At 40.2% G+C, this 14,903-nt stretch overlaps 1 protein-coding gene across 1 annotated transcript in view; it reads left to right on the plus strand.

Annotated features, from left to right (window-relative positions):
* Window positions 1-14,031: 14,031 nt before the first annotated feature.
* Window positions 14,032-14,903, plus strand: part of smpd3 (sphingomyelin phosphodiesterase 3) — a 163,516-nt gene continuing 162,644 nt past the window's right edge. The window contains exon 1 of the mRNA XM_003222957.4: window positions 14,032-14,158. The gene's annotated coding sequence lies outside the window, so the exon portion shown is untranslated. The remainder of the gene's footprint in view (window positions 14,159-14,903) is intronic.

Genomic DNA, 14,903 nt, shown 5'->3' on the forward strand with positions numbered 1-14,903 from the left:
ATATTAAAGTAAATTAATAGCGTCAACTGGACTGCTACATCTGAATACTAAATAAAGAAATATTATTTCCCTGCCTACGCCTGCAAAATCAATCGGGAATGTCTTTTTATTTTGCTTCTTTTTCCCTATTATGAAAATAGGCAAGTCGTTTTCGCGGCACCCAGAGACTGCAGCGAAACATTTAAAAATAGACCAAGGGGGCCTAAATTGGATTTTAATTAAGGGTGCAGTCTTTAAAAAGCATCCTTGGCAATCTATCTTTTCTTTTGCCAACTGATGGTAACTAATTAGCATTGAGAAATGAATAGATTTCTGATCTGGGCAGGAAAGTAAAATACGGAGATATAATTTTATTTTTGCTTGGGAAGTTATAGTACACGAAACCCACTTTGCCTCCCGCCAGAAAACATATTGAGGGATCACGATGCTGGTCATGCTAAATCCACAAGACAGTAATATTTTCATTGGACCACCTAAAAGGCACAAAATACAACATGAAATGAGAGTTAGCTCTTTGAATTTTCAGTCCCCAATATTTGGTCTATGAGTTTACTTGGAATCATGGGAGTTGTAGTTTTACAAGGTCTTTAACCTTCTCTGCCTAAGAGGGCTGGTGTTTTACCAAACTACAACTACCAGAATTCCATAGCATTGAGCCAAAGCAGTTAAAGTGGTGCCAAACTGCATTTATTATACAGTGTGAATAAAGGCTTGCACACGTTGTGGATGTTCTCAAGTCAAATTCAGCATTCCTAAAAGCATGTCTACTTTCGAATGAAAAGAGAGGTAGTTTCCTTAAGAAAAGATGCAAAACCTGAAAAGAAAGAGTAAAAATAATTTTTTTCCAGTGGAAAATATTTGAAATATTTCACACAGAGATTGCAGGAGCTTAATATGATTAGAACGTTTAAGGATATTGGCCACATTAAGGTCTTGGGTTCCTGGGATATAAGCCCCGATGGACCCTTTGACACAAACTTCATGCTCAAGTTGGAATTTCTTAGACAAGGAGCAAAAGATTCTTCTTTAATCGAGTCTAATGTGCCAATGAATCTATGGTGCACGTCAATGTTCAAAACTCTGAATCCCAACGAAGTATTTGCCATATTACATGAATCTTTTAGTCCTCCAGCTTGAATCTATGATCAGCTTCAGTGAAAGCTGATTGTGAAGCTGCACTGGAGGACCAAAAGATTCTGAGAGGAAGCTTTTGAATAATGTTGACAAGCTGGAGAGCGTCCAGAGGAGGGCGACTAAAATGATCAAAGGTCTGGAGAACAAGCCCTATGAGGAGAGGCTTAAAGAACTGGGCATGTTTAGCCTGCAGAAGAGAAGGCTGAGAGGAGACATGATAGCCATGTACAAATATGTGAGGGGAAGCCATAGGGAGGAGGGAGCAAGCTTGTTTTCTGCTGCCCTGCAGACTAGGACACGGAACAATGGCTTCAAACTACAGGAAAGGAGATTCCACCTGAACATCAGGAAGAACTTCCTCACTGTGAGGGCTGTTCGGCAGTGGAACTCTCTCCCCCGGGCTGTGGTGGAGGCTCCTTCTTTGGAGGCTTTTAAACAGAGGCTGGATGGCCATCTGTCAGGGGTGCTTTGAATGCGATTTCCTGCTTCTTGGCAGAATGGGGTTGGACTAGATGGCCCATGAGGTCTCTTCCAACTCTACTATTCTATGATTCTATGATTCTAATGAAATCTGCAAAAGTCTAACCCAAATATGGACAAACTTCAGTTCTCCAGATTTTTGGACTTCTACTGGCTGTTAGGAATTATGCCGTCACACCCGGGAATCTATGGTAAACTAAGATGTGCTGCTTTCTTTGCCCGGGTGAACTGCGGGGCCTTACTTCGAAGCTCAGGAGTCCCAGTAACCAAGGCCACTTCAAGTTGAACATCAAACAAGATTTTTATTTTCTCAAAGTCCTTCACAGACTTGGCACACGTAGTTAAGGTTACAAATATAAACAGTCAACTTATAAAATCATGCAGATGTTTCTTTCTTGCTTTTCCCCTTAGCTACTGGGCTAACTTCTTCCAAAGGAGAAGAGATCATGAGATGCTCTCCACCCTAGCCCTGAGCTGCTATATTAGAAAGAGCAGATCTTTCCCTATCTAAGCTCAAAGCTAACTTGGAGACAAAGTAGTTGGAGCTTCTTCCAATGGCAGAGAAATCCTGAGATATTCTCTGCCCCAGTGGTGAGTTGCTATATTAGAAATAGCAGATCTTTCCCTATCCAAGCTCAAAGCTAGTTTGGAGATGAAATAGTTGGAGCTTCTTCCAATGGCAGAGAAATCCTGAGATATTCTCTGCCCCAGTGCTGAGTTGCTATATTAGAAAGATCAGGTCTTTCCCTATCTGAGCTCAGCACCAGTTTCAAAGGCAAAAGGTCAGTACTTACGATGGCTTGTCTGAGCTGGCCTGGCTTGACAACACAAGCACATCTAAGGCTTCTCAAAATGGAGATTTCATCCCCAGGAAAAGGGGCGGTCTCAAGAACAAAAAGATACTTTGCAAGCTTTCAGCAGCAAAGGCCTTGCAGAATGGTTACAAATCTCTGCTAATGGTTAACTGTCAGAGTGCTGCTCTGACAGTTTTGGAAACAATGCAAAAGGGTGCTATTCCCTACAACCATGGGAAAATGCAAATCAAACCCCTGGGAGACGGAACAGGAATTGTAGGAGCTGAAGTCCAAAGCACCTGGAGGGCTGAACTTTGCCTATGCTCATAACCCATAAAAGTAGAAGGCCAAGTGTATAGATCACAAATTGAGTAGAGAGAGAGAAATACTGAGCAAGATGAAGTAACTGTGTCTCTGGAAAGCCCTTCTGGCTGTTGATCTCAGACTGTGCTCTGCCAAGGAACTGCGTCAGCATTTCTTTAACTACAGAGCAGGCGACGGTCAACGGCGGCAACAGCTGTCTTCCTCCAGGTCTCCACCCAGGATTAGTGGAGGAGTTACATTCTTAGTCCATTCCCAGATTAAAACCGAACAGCACCAAAAGCTCCTTAGTCACAATTAGAGGCAATAAGGTTATGCTAGGGCAATGGCAGCATTTCCCAAACTCCTTAAAAGACTGAGACAGAAAAGAACCTGAGAAGGATTTTAGCCTAAGGTGGAGACAAAGGTAGTTATAGCCCAGAAGCCACCAATGAATATCCAAAAGCCACTGTATGGATAGTCGTAGAGCAACATGACCTTTGCAAGCCATCTGCCCTGAGTATAAGAAACAGGACAGTTCCCCCCTTTTTTGCTTCTAAATAAACAACTTGTCCTTGGCTCTCAACAGAATCCATGGTTAATTGCATATTGGCTGATCTATTTTTACCAAATTGGCACAGTGGTATTTACCTCCATCTCGGTGGGTTTGCGAATTGGCTCTGAATTTTCCAGGACCCAGCCGAGCTGAACATAATTCCCCCAAATATGTTCAACCATTTGATGGGCACAAATTGAAACCAGGTTATACCTGTCTTAACAACACCTGCCTTTCTGAGTCAACAACATTCCCTGGGACAACCTGCTGTTCCACATTTCCTGGAACCAACTGCTCAAACCCAAATCCCCTTTCATCATCATCATCATCAGACTGAACCACAACAAAGCCATGCTTTCCTGCATGACAAGGGTGGAACTAGATGACCTTTGGGGTTCCCTTCCAACTCTAGGATTCTATAATTTTATCACTAAAGAACTGGAGAGACGGGGAACATGGGGAGGAGGGAGATAAACATTCACAGCAAACGCAATTACGTGTATTTCAAACTCGGTTACATTTCATGTCTTTGCCCTTGTTCGCTCCAACTTCCTTGACTGTGAGCTGGAAACACAGATTTCTCTCCTCATTTGAGAGCATGAATTTCTGTAGACAGTGCCATGTTCCCTTTTTGAACATCCTCTCGTGTCCCCATCTCCGTCAATTAGGGGGAGACGCTGTCTGCAAGCCCCACAATGGCTGCGTTTATGAAAGCTCTTAGCAACTTGCTGGTTTCTTATTAACAAAAGATCACGGATGATTCAGAGATTAATTTCAGGCAAGTCTTTGCAAGGGTCCCCTCCGCTTCTCCCTAAAAAAAAAAATCATCTTTGTGCGTGTCTTCAATGTATCCCACTCAAATTCTGGTACTTAATGAAAAGAGTCGCTTTAATGAGGCCATCAAAGTACATTCAGAAAGCATTCATAAACTTGGAAGACGGGGCCCAATTAACAGGTGGGTTATGTAGGCAAATTTATAGAGAAGATGACGAACACACCAAGTAATCAAATCCAAAAAAAATAAAAAAAATAAATCTGAGCCAGATCTTGCTTTCTATTTTGGGTAGAAATAGTACGTGCGTGCAGGATTTTTAATTCCCTTGTTCAAAATTAAGAAAGTTTATATTTGCTTTGCAAAGCTAGCAATTACTTGCTATGGAGAGGAAGACACTATTGTAGCTAAAATATAATTTTCAGATGTGATTCTCAGGCACAACTCCCAGCCAGAATGAATCAATGGAACCAGTTGGGCTTTCCTATATATTCAGTGGGTCTAGTCTGCTTGGAATTAACTGAAGGTGCATCCACACCGTAGAATTTATGCAGCTTAAAAAGGTAAAGGTTTCCCCTGATGTTAAGTCCAGTCGTGACCGACTCTGGGGGTTGGTGCTCATCTCAATTTCTAAGCCGAAGAGCCAACGTTGTCCATAGACCCCTCCAAGGTCATGTGGCCACAGGCATGACTGCATGGAGCGCCATTACCTTCCCACCAGAGAAGTACCCATTGATCTACTCACATTTGCATGTTTTTGAACTGCTAAGTTGGCAGGAGCTGGGGCTAACAGCGGGTGCTCATTCCGCTCCCGGGATTTGAACCTGGGACCTTTTGGTCCGCAAGTTCAGCAGCTCAGCGCTTTAACACACTGTGCCACCAGGGGCTCCAGTTAACACCACATTCATTGCCATGGCTCAATACTTATGGAATCATGGGCATTGTAGTTTGCTGGGGAATCAGCCTTTCTTGGCAGAGAAGGCTAAAGACCTTGTAAAGCTACAGTTCCTATGATTCCATAGAATTAAACATGGAAGTTAAAGTGGTGGTGGTCGAAATTTGATTTCTAAGGATGGTGGATATGGAGAGTCCATTCCTGGTGAGATTTGCTAACTGCCAAAGTTCCAGGAAGAGACTAGTACAGTAGAGTCTCACTTATCCAACACTCGCTTATCCAATGTTCTGGATTATCCAACGCATTTTTGTAGTCAATGTTTCCAATATATCATGATATTTTGGTGCGAAATTCGTAAATACAGTAATTATTACGTAGCATTACTGCATATTGAACTACTTTTTCTGCCAAATTTGTTGTATAACATGATGTTTTGGTGCTTCATTTGTAAAATCATAACCTAATTTGATGTTTAATAGGCTTCTCCTTAATCTCTCATTATCCAACATATTCGCTTATCCAACGTTCTGCTGGCCCGTTTATGTTGGATAAGTGAGACTCTACTGTACCTACCAATTGAAGGCAAACAACAGAGACTTTATTCAATCTGCAAAAGGGATGCAAGTAACGCAACAGATACTAAAAACATACAAACATTATGGGATGTGCAACCATTTTTATACAGCAGAAAACCCATGCATTAACATTGTCTAGGTTTGAACTTCCCTCCTTGGTCCCTGTTTGGCTGATTGCTGGGAACCAGCTGCACCGCCTCTGCTCCTGATTGGCCAGTGGGCGGGTTCAGACCGGCTTTATTTTTGATTGGCGCTGGCTCTGATGACACAGCTGGAGATTCCCTCCCTGCCATATTGTTTGAGGCTGGCCCGGAGGGGAAGTAAAGGAGAGAATTCCACGGGAGCAATAAAACAAGCCTTTTATTGTTATCACAGCAAATGAGAAGGCAAACAATGAGTCCATACCATGCAAAAGGATGTTGTAGCAAACAAAGAATTTACACCTTTGGCTTATCTAAAATTGACCAATGGCTGAGGGTCTTCCTCACCTTCCACACCTACTTGGCATAAATGATACCTGTGGCATCACTTGTTTACGCTGAGCTTTCTTCTCTCTTTGGAAATTCCTGGAGAAAGGCACCAGCTCACAGGAAGGGAGGGGCATATGCGGAGGCAAAGCTACATAGGCAAAAGTTTACTATTTTCTGGCTTATGGTCCCTTCAATACGGAAATGTCCAAAGGCCACCAATCAGCTGTTGGAGCCATCTCTTGGGATGGAGAGCAGCTTATAGGAAACAGACACATATTTGAGAGCTTGAGCTGGAATCTTGAAGACAATGGATGTCCAGGTGTGGAAATGATGGGATTAGGCAAATGCCAAGTCCAGAATACCAAGGACAATGGGTGATGGTCTCCCAAGTCTGTTCTCAGACAGGGTAAACAAAGAGCGAGTCCCAAGATGTCTACTGGGACATCAGAATCCTTTGTTTAGTGTCTTGTCTGGATGATGGCTTGAGTCCCCCTGAAGAGGATCCCAAAATGACAACCGTACATCTGGCAATTTAGTTGTTGGAAAATGAAGTCCAGGTGATAATTACCCCTGCTGCACCTTTTGTCTGAGGTGTTGGTTCTTGAGATATCAGCTCTGTCCAGGGATCAGGCAGAGGTTAAGTTTATTGCCACTTGCCTTATATTTAATATTTCAGTAATAAAAGTATGAAGAAAGAAAGAGGGGAGTCAGGTTCTGGGGTTCTGATATGGTGGCATACTGGACATGTACCAAAAGAGGTTGATATTAATATAGCTATAGTGCTTTTTCTTTTAATTATTTAACTCCTGTGCATACAGTATGTGCATCTCCAGGTTAGCAGAGAAAAATAGAGCTACAGAGTGAAGCATACTCGGGAATAGAAAGTGTCAAGAGATCCATTTTAAATACATGTTAGCTGGCCTTGGGAGAGACCTCCAGCCACCGGACTGGGCTCCATGTTATCCGCTGAGGTGGCTAGTCACAGCTTTGGATTAAAGATAGCCAGCCAAACAAGGGAGATTCCCAGTCTATGGACATGGTTCCATGAGATCCGCACCGGGGTTAAATCAGTGGTTCCCAACCTTTTTTTGATCAGAGACCACTCTCTAACATTAGTACTAAAAGGATTATGAATCAGTTTTTGGTCAACTGTAGATTCAGTTTGGTTATTTGAGGTGCTGATTCCGAAAACCGAATTGGATAGACCACATCAGCTCTAGTTTCTGATACAGAACATATGCCACCCAGTAGTTGCCATCTGCTCGCCCACAAAAAACCATATTTAATAATCTAGAGCTGATGTGGTTTAGCACAGTGGGTTAAACCACCATCAACAGAAGAGCTTATTGACCGGACGATTTTCAGTTCAATCTGTGGGTGAACTTCCGCCATCAGGCCTAGCTTCTACTTCTACTTATCTAGCAGTTCGAAAACAGCAATGTGAGTAGTTAAATAGGTACTGCTTTGGCGGGAAGGTAAAAGGCACCTCTGAAACCATGCTGGCAATTCAATCAGGAAGGTATGCATGGGCGACGTGGAAGAATGAAACAACAGCACCTCCCCATGGCCAAGTCAAGCACAGCCTCCGCATGCCAGAAATGGAAAAAGCGGGAAGCCTTGCCTTTGTTTATGTACTGTACTGTCTGTCTTTGTCAGTTTGGATTAAAGAACCTCATCAAAGGTGTAGGAAAATGGATCTTCTTGGGGGAGGTTGAGAGATGTGCCGGTTCGGATCAGCAGCTATCTTGGGGTTTAAGATAAAGGAAGGAATAATAATTTTGGGGAAAATGTACTTTAAGACGGCTGGGTTGCTGCGGGTCCATTGCAGGATAAGGAAAAGGATGCCACTTATTGCATCTAGGGCATAATGTCCTTTGAAAACTATAAATCCTTTCAGGTGGGGGTCCTGCGTTCAATAACAGTGTCAAACTTGTTCAATATTTCCTTGAATGAAAGCAGAGAATGCTATGCACTTCACCAAACTACAAATCCCGGGCTCCCAATAAGATGGAGACATGACGGTTAAAATCGGCATCAAACTGCTATCGTTGTATGTGTCTTCTGGAAGGGAGACATCCTAAAACTGTGAAATGTGTATCGCAATAGCTTTAGAAGCATCTCTGTGTTCATCTTGAGCTATAAAAACACAAACTCATGTTTTGTTTTCTCCAGCAGTCCATCACTCATCAATCAGAAGGTTTTAAAAGAAGGTTCTCATGCATTTCTACTGAAGGCCTTTTGGAAGCTTGATTGGAATCATAATCTTGAAAAGATTTGCCGGCTTCAAAGCTAAAAGCTCACTTTTGCAAACAGCTGAGCACAGAAGTAAATAGGAGTCATATGATTAGTTGCCTCATTGAATCCATTAGATTATTCGCATGGGTGATGTTCTCCTCGATGTACTACATTGATCCCAAGTTTCCAGGAGGCATATGTGCAGCCGAGACAATAAACGTCACTCTGCAAAACTCAAGCTCGACTTAGGTAGCATAATATATAGGCTGGCATAATAAATAGCCCCCATTAAAATGACTGAGGGCTGCACAAGTCATTATAATTTCAGTATAGGTGTTCTGTCACGCGCTGGGTCTGTGACTGATGGTCTATTATATAGGACATACGCTTTACGCCCAGCGGGAAGCTAGGGTGCCTAAAGAAAGGTTGTTGAGGAATTTCCCTGAAAAGATGGCCTTGAAGTCTTTAAAGAAATAACAAAGTCTTTATTGACGAACAAATAATAAATCTTCAAGGAGTCTTGTCCCCACGGGACAGGCGATTGGCTTTGAATAACTGCGAAAACCCTCTTATATCCTCTCCCAGGCTATCTGTTATCTGGGCCTAGCTAGTCTGGGACCCACTGCCGACTCCAAGTGCGTCTGGGTGTCGAGTGGACCTACCAGCCAAGGCTTGCAGATGTTTCTGTGCTGTTGTTCTGTATCCTCGGATGGTCAATATCCCTGGTGTTCTTGAAATATGAAGCTTTTCTATGGGACAAGCTGGTCTACGTCCTATAGCTGAGCTTCCTAAGTGAGACTAACTTAAAAATGGCTCCTTCCCTCCCAGAGCCCTGAACAAGGGGCGGAACCAAACTTAATGGTGATTGAAAGGTGGCCTGTCCTATGATTGCAAACATTTGCAGCAAGAAAATAAAGTTGAAGTTTCTGGTACAGCTGTACCAGCACAATAGGCTATTTGAACAATACATCCAAAATGGGGAAAACGGGAAAGATTTAAGGGTTACACAATGTAAGGAATTATAAACAAGGACGATATAGAATTTCCAAAACTGTTCGTTCTGATTTTTATTTACCCTCCTATCAAGATTGCCTTGATTGCAGAAAACAAACATAATCTCTCTCGGTGTGTTTTCTTCCCCCCAAAACAGAATTACTGTGACTTGGAAGATTTAAAAAACAAATCTAGGTTGCAGGATTGCAAAGGCTGCTTTGTTTTAATCTGGCTTTAGTAGCAGATATTCCTGGTTATTCCTCCATTGAATGTTTCTCGTTAATAGTTTGGCAACTTGTAATGCAATTGACCTTGCGGTCACCCTCCTTGGACTGAATCCATACATTACGAAGCCAAAACAACCTTTGATAAAAGTTATCTGTCAACTTTTCTTTGATCAGCATAGTTAATCGATCCATTTCTGTCATTTTAGATAGTGTCCTGCAATTCTCTGTACTAGTCAATGTCACTTTATGCAATAAAATCATTTCCAGTTGATATTTTATCTGTCCAATAAACCATCCTAATAAGAACATGTCTGGTTTAAATGGGATATCAAATGTTGAGTATTTTCTGGATTTCTCTATAAATTTGGAGCCATAATGTCTTTGCTTTGTGGCAGGTTCTGCCATAAATGAAAGAATGTGCCTTCCTATTTTTTTTTTTTTTTACATTTCCAACATTGATTATTATGCCCTTTGTATTTATTTATATTTATGCTCTTCATATTTATATTTAAGATCAAGTCAGAAATGCTGTGTTTTATGTAGTTGAACAGATTAAAAATATTTTAATTATGTATATTTACTAAGTCATATGCTTAATTCTATTTAATGTTTGTATACTTTGGATTTTAATTTTTAGTTTGCCTGATTTTTAGTGTTAGCTACTTTGAATTTCCTTTGAGAGAGAAGAAGAATATAAATACATCTAATAATACTAATACTAATAATAAAGCACTCTGAGTCTCCTTTGGGAGAGAAGCGGATATAAATACACACATAGCAATAATAGCAATAATAATAATCATCATCCATTTTGAGTTTCTTTTGGAAGAGAAGAAGCAGGATATAAATAGATATAGCAATCATCATCATCTTCATTTTGGGTTTCTTTTGGAAGAGAAGAAGCAGGATATAAATAGATATAGCAATAATAATAATAATAATAATAATAATAATCCATTTTGAGTTTCTTTTGGGAGAGAAGAAGTAGTATATAAATAGAAATAGCAATAATAATAATAATAATCCATTTTGAGTTTATTTTGGGAGAGAAGAAGCAGGATATAAATAGAAATAGCAATAATAATAATAATAATACATTTTGAGTTTCTTTTGGAAGAGAAGAAGCAGGATATAAATAGATATAGCAATAATAATAATAATAATAATAATAATAATCCATTTTGAGTTTTCTTAATGGTATGGATTCATGGGATGTGTAGTTCAATGAAATAAAAGCACTCTTTAGGGGAGAAGGCTTAAAACCTTGCCAAACTACAACTCCCATGATTCTTAATGCAATGAATTCATGGGATTGTCAAATTACAACTTCCATTATTCTCAATGCTATGGATGCATGGGATGTGTAGTTCAATGAAGTCCCAGCACTCTTTAGGAGAGAAGGCTTAAGACCTTGCCAAACTACAACTCCCATGATTCTTAATGCAATGAATTCATGGGATTGTCAAACTACAACTTCCATGATTCTTAACGATATGGATTCATGGGATGCGTAGTTCAATGAGATAAAAGCACTCTTTAGGGGAGAAGGCTGAAAACCTTACAAAACTACAATGCCTATGATTCTTAATGCTGTGGATTAATGGGATGCATAGTTCAATGAGATAAAAGCACTCTTTAGGAGAGAAGGCTGAAGAACTTGCCAAACTACAACTCCCATGATTCTTAATGCAATGAATTCATGGGATTGTCAAACTACAACTTCCATAATTCTCAGTGCTATGGATTCATGGGATGCGTAGTTCAATGAGATAAAAGCACTCTTTAGGGGAGAAGGCTTAAAACCTTGCCAAACTGCAACTCCCATTATTCTTAATGCAATGGATTCATGGGATTGTCAAACTACAACTTCCATAATTCTCAGTACTATGGATTAATGGGATGCGTAGTTCAATGACATAAAAGCACTCTTTAGGGGAGAAGGCTTAAAACCTTGCCAAACTGCAACTCCCATTATTCTTAATGCAATGGATTCATGGGATTGTCAAACTACAACTTCCATAATTCTCAGTACTATGGATTAATGGGATGCGTAGTTCAATGACATAAAAGCACTCTTTAGGGGAGAAGGCTTAAAACCTTGCCAAACTACAACTCCCATGATTCTTAACGATGTGTAGTTCAGTGAGGCACCAGCACCCTTTGGGAGATAGGACTTAAAGACTTTGCCAAACTACAACTCCCATGATTCTTAATGCTGCAGATTCATGGGATGTGTAGTTCAATGAAGCACCAGCACCCTTGGGGAGACAGGACTTAAAGACTTTGCCAAACTACAACTCCCAGGACCCCATGGCTCACGTTCAAGCAGCGTCAAAACTGCATTAATTCTACAGTGTGGAATACAAAGGGCTGCTGGGAGATATAGTCCCACCAAGGCCCCTTCGGGAGTGAATTACAGTAGAGTCTCACTTATCCAACACTCGCTTATCCAACGTTCTGGATTATCCAACGCATTTTTGTAGTCAATGTTTTCAATACATCGTGATATTTTGGTGCTAAATTCGTAAATACAGTAATTACTAGATAGCATTACTGCGTATTGAACTACTTTTTCTGCCAAATTTGTTGTCTAACATGATGTTTTGGTGCTTCATTTGTAAAATCATAACCTAATTTGATGTTTAATAGGCTTTTCCTTAATGCCTCCTTATTATCCAACATATTCGCTTATCCAACATTCTGCCGGCCCGTTTATGTTGGATAAGCGAGACTCTACTGTATCGTGATATTTTGGTGCTAAATTCATAAATACAGTAATTACTACATAGCATTACTGCGTATTGAACTACTTTTTCTGCCAAATTTGTTGTCTAACATGATGTTTTGGTGCTTCATTTGTAAAATCATAACCTAATTTGATGTTTAATAGGCTTTTTCTTAATCTCTCCATATTATCCAACATCTTCGCTTATCCAACATTCTGCCAGCCCGTTTATGTTGGATAAGTGAGACTCTACTGCAGGGGTCCCCAAACTAAGGCCTGGGGGCCGGATGCGGCCCTCCAAGGTCATTTACCTGGCCCCCGCCCTCATTTATAATATATTTTTATATCAGTCTTAATAATATATTATATATACATATGATATTGATAATAATATTATCATTTTATACAATATAATACTAAAATAATACCATATAATAATATTAATTATATGTTATATATTACATATAATATTACAGTATAGTGGTATAGTTCAATATAGTAATATATAATGCTAATATTGTGCTATGCTAATAATATAATATATTGTATGTACATATAGCTGCTCTGAGTTCCCTTCGGGTTGAGAAGGGTGGGATATAAATGTAGTAAATAAATGCAGTAAATGAATAAATAAATAATTTTGGACTTAGGCTCGCCCAAATTCTGAAATGACTTGAAGGCACACAACAACAACAATCCTAATTAACCTGACTATCTCATTGGCCAGAAGCAGGCCCACACTTCCTATTGAAATCCTGATAGGTTTATGTTGGTTAAAATTATTTTCATTTTTGAATATTGTATTGGTCTTTCATTGTTATTGTTGTTGTTTTGCACTACAAATAAGATATGTGTAGTGTGCATAGGAATTTGTTCGTATTTTTTTTCAAATGATAATTCGGCCCCTCAACAGTCTGAAGCAGGGGTCCTCAAACTTTTTAAGCCGAGGGCCGGTCCACATTCCTTCAGACTGTTGAGGGGCCGAATGATCATTTGGAAAAAAAAATACAAACAAATTCCGATGCACACTGCACATGTCTTATTTGTAGTGCAAAAACAACAACAACAATGAAAGAACAATATAATATTTAAAAATATATTTTTTTAACCAACATACATTTATCAGGTTTTCAATGGGAAGTGTGGTCCTACTTCTGGCCAATGAGATAGTCAAGTTAATTAGGGTTGTTGTTGTTGTTGTTGTTGTTGTTGTTGTGTGCCTTCAAGTCATTTCAGACTTTGGGTGAGCCTAAGTCTAAAATTTATTTATTTATTTATTATTTACTGCATTTATTTATTACATTTGTATCACACCCTTCTCACCCCAAAGGGGACTCAGAGTGGCTTACAAATTATATGTACATACAATATATTATATTATTAGCATAGCACAATATTAGCATTATATATTACTATATTGAACTATACCACTATAGTAAAGGTAAAGGTTTCCCCTGACGTTGAGTCCAGTCATGTCTGACTCTGGGGGTTGGTGCTCATCTCCATTTCTAAGCCGAAGAGCTGGCGTTGTCCATAGACACCTCCAAGGTCATGTGGCCACTGGCATGACTGCATGGAGCGCTGTTACCTTCCCGCCGGAGTGGTACCTATTGATCTACTCACATTTGCGTGTTTTCGAACTGCTAGGTTGGCAGGAGATACCACTATACTGTAATATTATTAGTAATATTATATGTAATATAGAATATATCATTAATATTATTATATGGTATTATTAGTGGTATTATTGTATTACATACACACAGACGAATCCCCCTGCTGGCGTCAGAGGGAAGAGACGGGAGGGCGCGGCTTGGGAGAGAGCCTCGACCAATAGGAGGGGCCGGGGGCGTGGCTGCAGGCGCTGTGGGCGTGGCGTGGGTGATGCTGGTAGCCGGGCACTGGGCGGGAGGCGCGCGTGGGGAGCTGTTCGGCCTCTTGGTGCTGAGAGGCTTTCTTCCTCCGCGGGAATGGCACCGGCGCCCGCTTCTCTTCAGACACGGTAAGAAAAGAGACCCCAGGAGGGAGACAAAGGTCCCCACGCGAGTTTTTTGTCCCCACAAAGAGAGGCGAGCAGCTCCAACCTCTGTTAATGCTACAGACTAAATATATATATATATATATTCATAGTAGCGTGGGCTCCATGAATGGCTTGCCTTCTCCTTTGTGAATGGCTTTCATGCTTGCCTATTGTGCGTGGGGACTGGGCAGGAACACCCAGGCATCTCCATTATGGGTGTTAGCACGGCCAAGCGTCAAGAAATTATTGTTATTATTATTATTGGAATGGCTTGGAGATTCATCTCCACTCCTCATTGCCAAGCATTAAGAAATTATTATTATTATTATTATTATTGGAATGGCTTGGAGATGCATCTCCACTCCTCATTGCCAAGCATTAAGAAATTATTATTATTATTATTATTATTGGAATGGCTTGGAGATTCATCTCCACTCCTCATTGCCAAGCATTAAGAAATTATTATTATTATTATTATTATTGGAATGGCTTGGAGATTCATCTCCACTCCTCATTGCCAAGCATTAAGAAATTATTATTATTATTATTATTATTATTATTGGAATGGCTTGGAGATGCATCTCCACTCCTCATTGCCAAGCATTAAGAAATTATTATTATTATTATTATTGGAATGGCTTGGAGATTCATCTCCACTCCTCATTGCCAAGCATTAAGAAATTATTATTATTATTATTATTATTGGAATGGCTTGGAGATGCATCTC

This window comes from Anolis carolinensis, unplaced genomic scaffold (genome assembly GCF_035594765.1).
Source record: "Anolis carolinensis isolate JA03-04 unplaced genomic scaffold, rAnoCar3.1.pri scaffold_9, whole genome shotgun sequence".
Taxonomy (NCBI): Eukaryota; Metazoa; Chordata; class Lepidosauria; order Squamata; family Dactyloidae; genus Anolis; species Anolis carolinensis.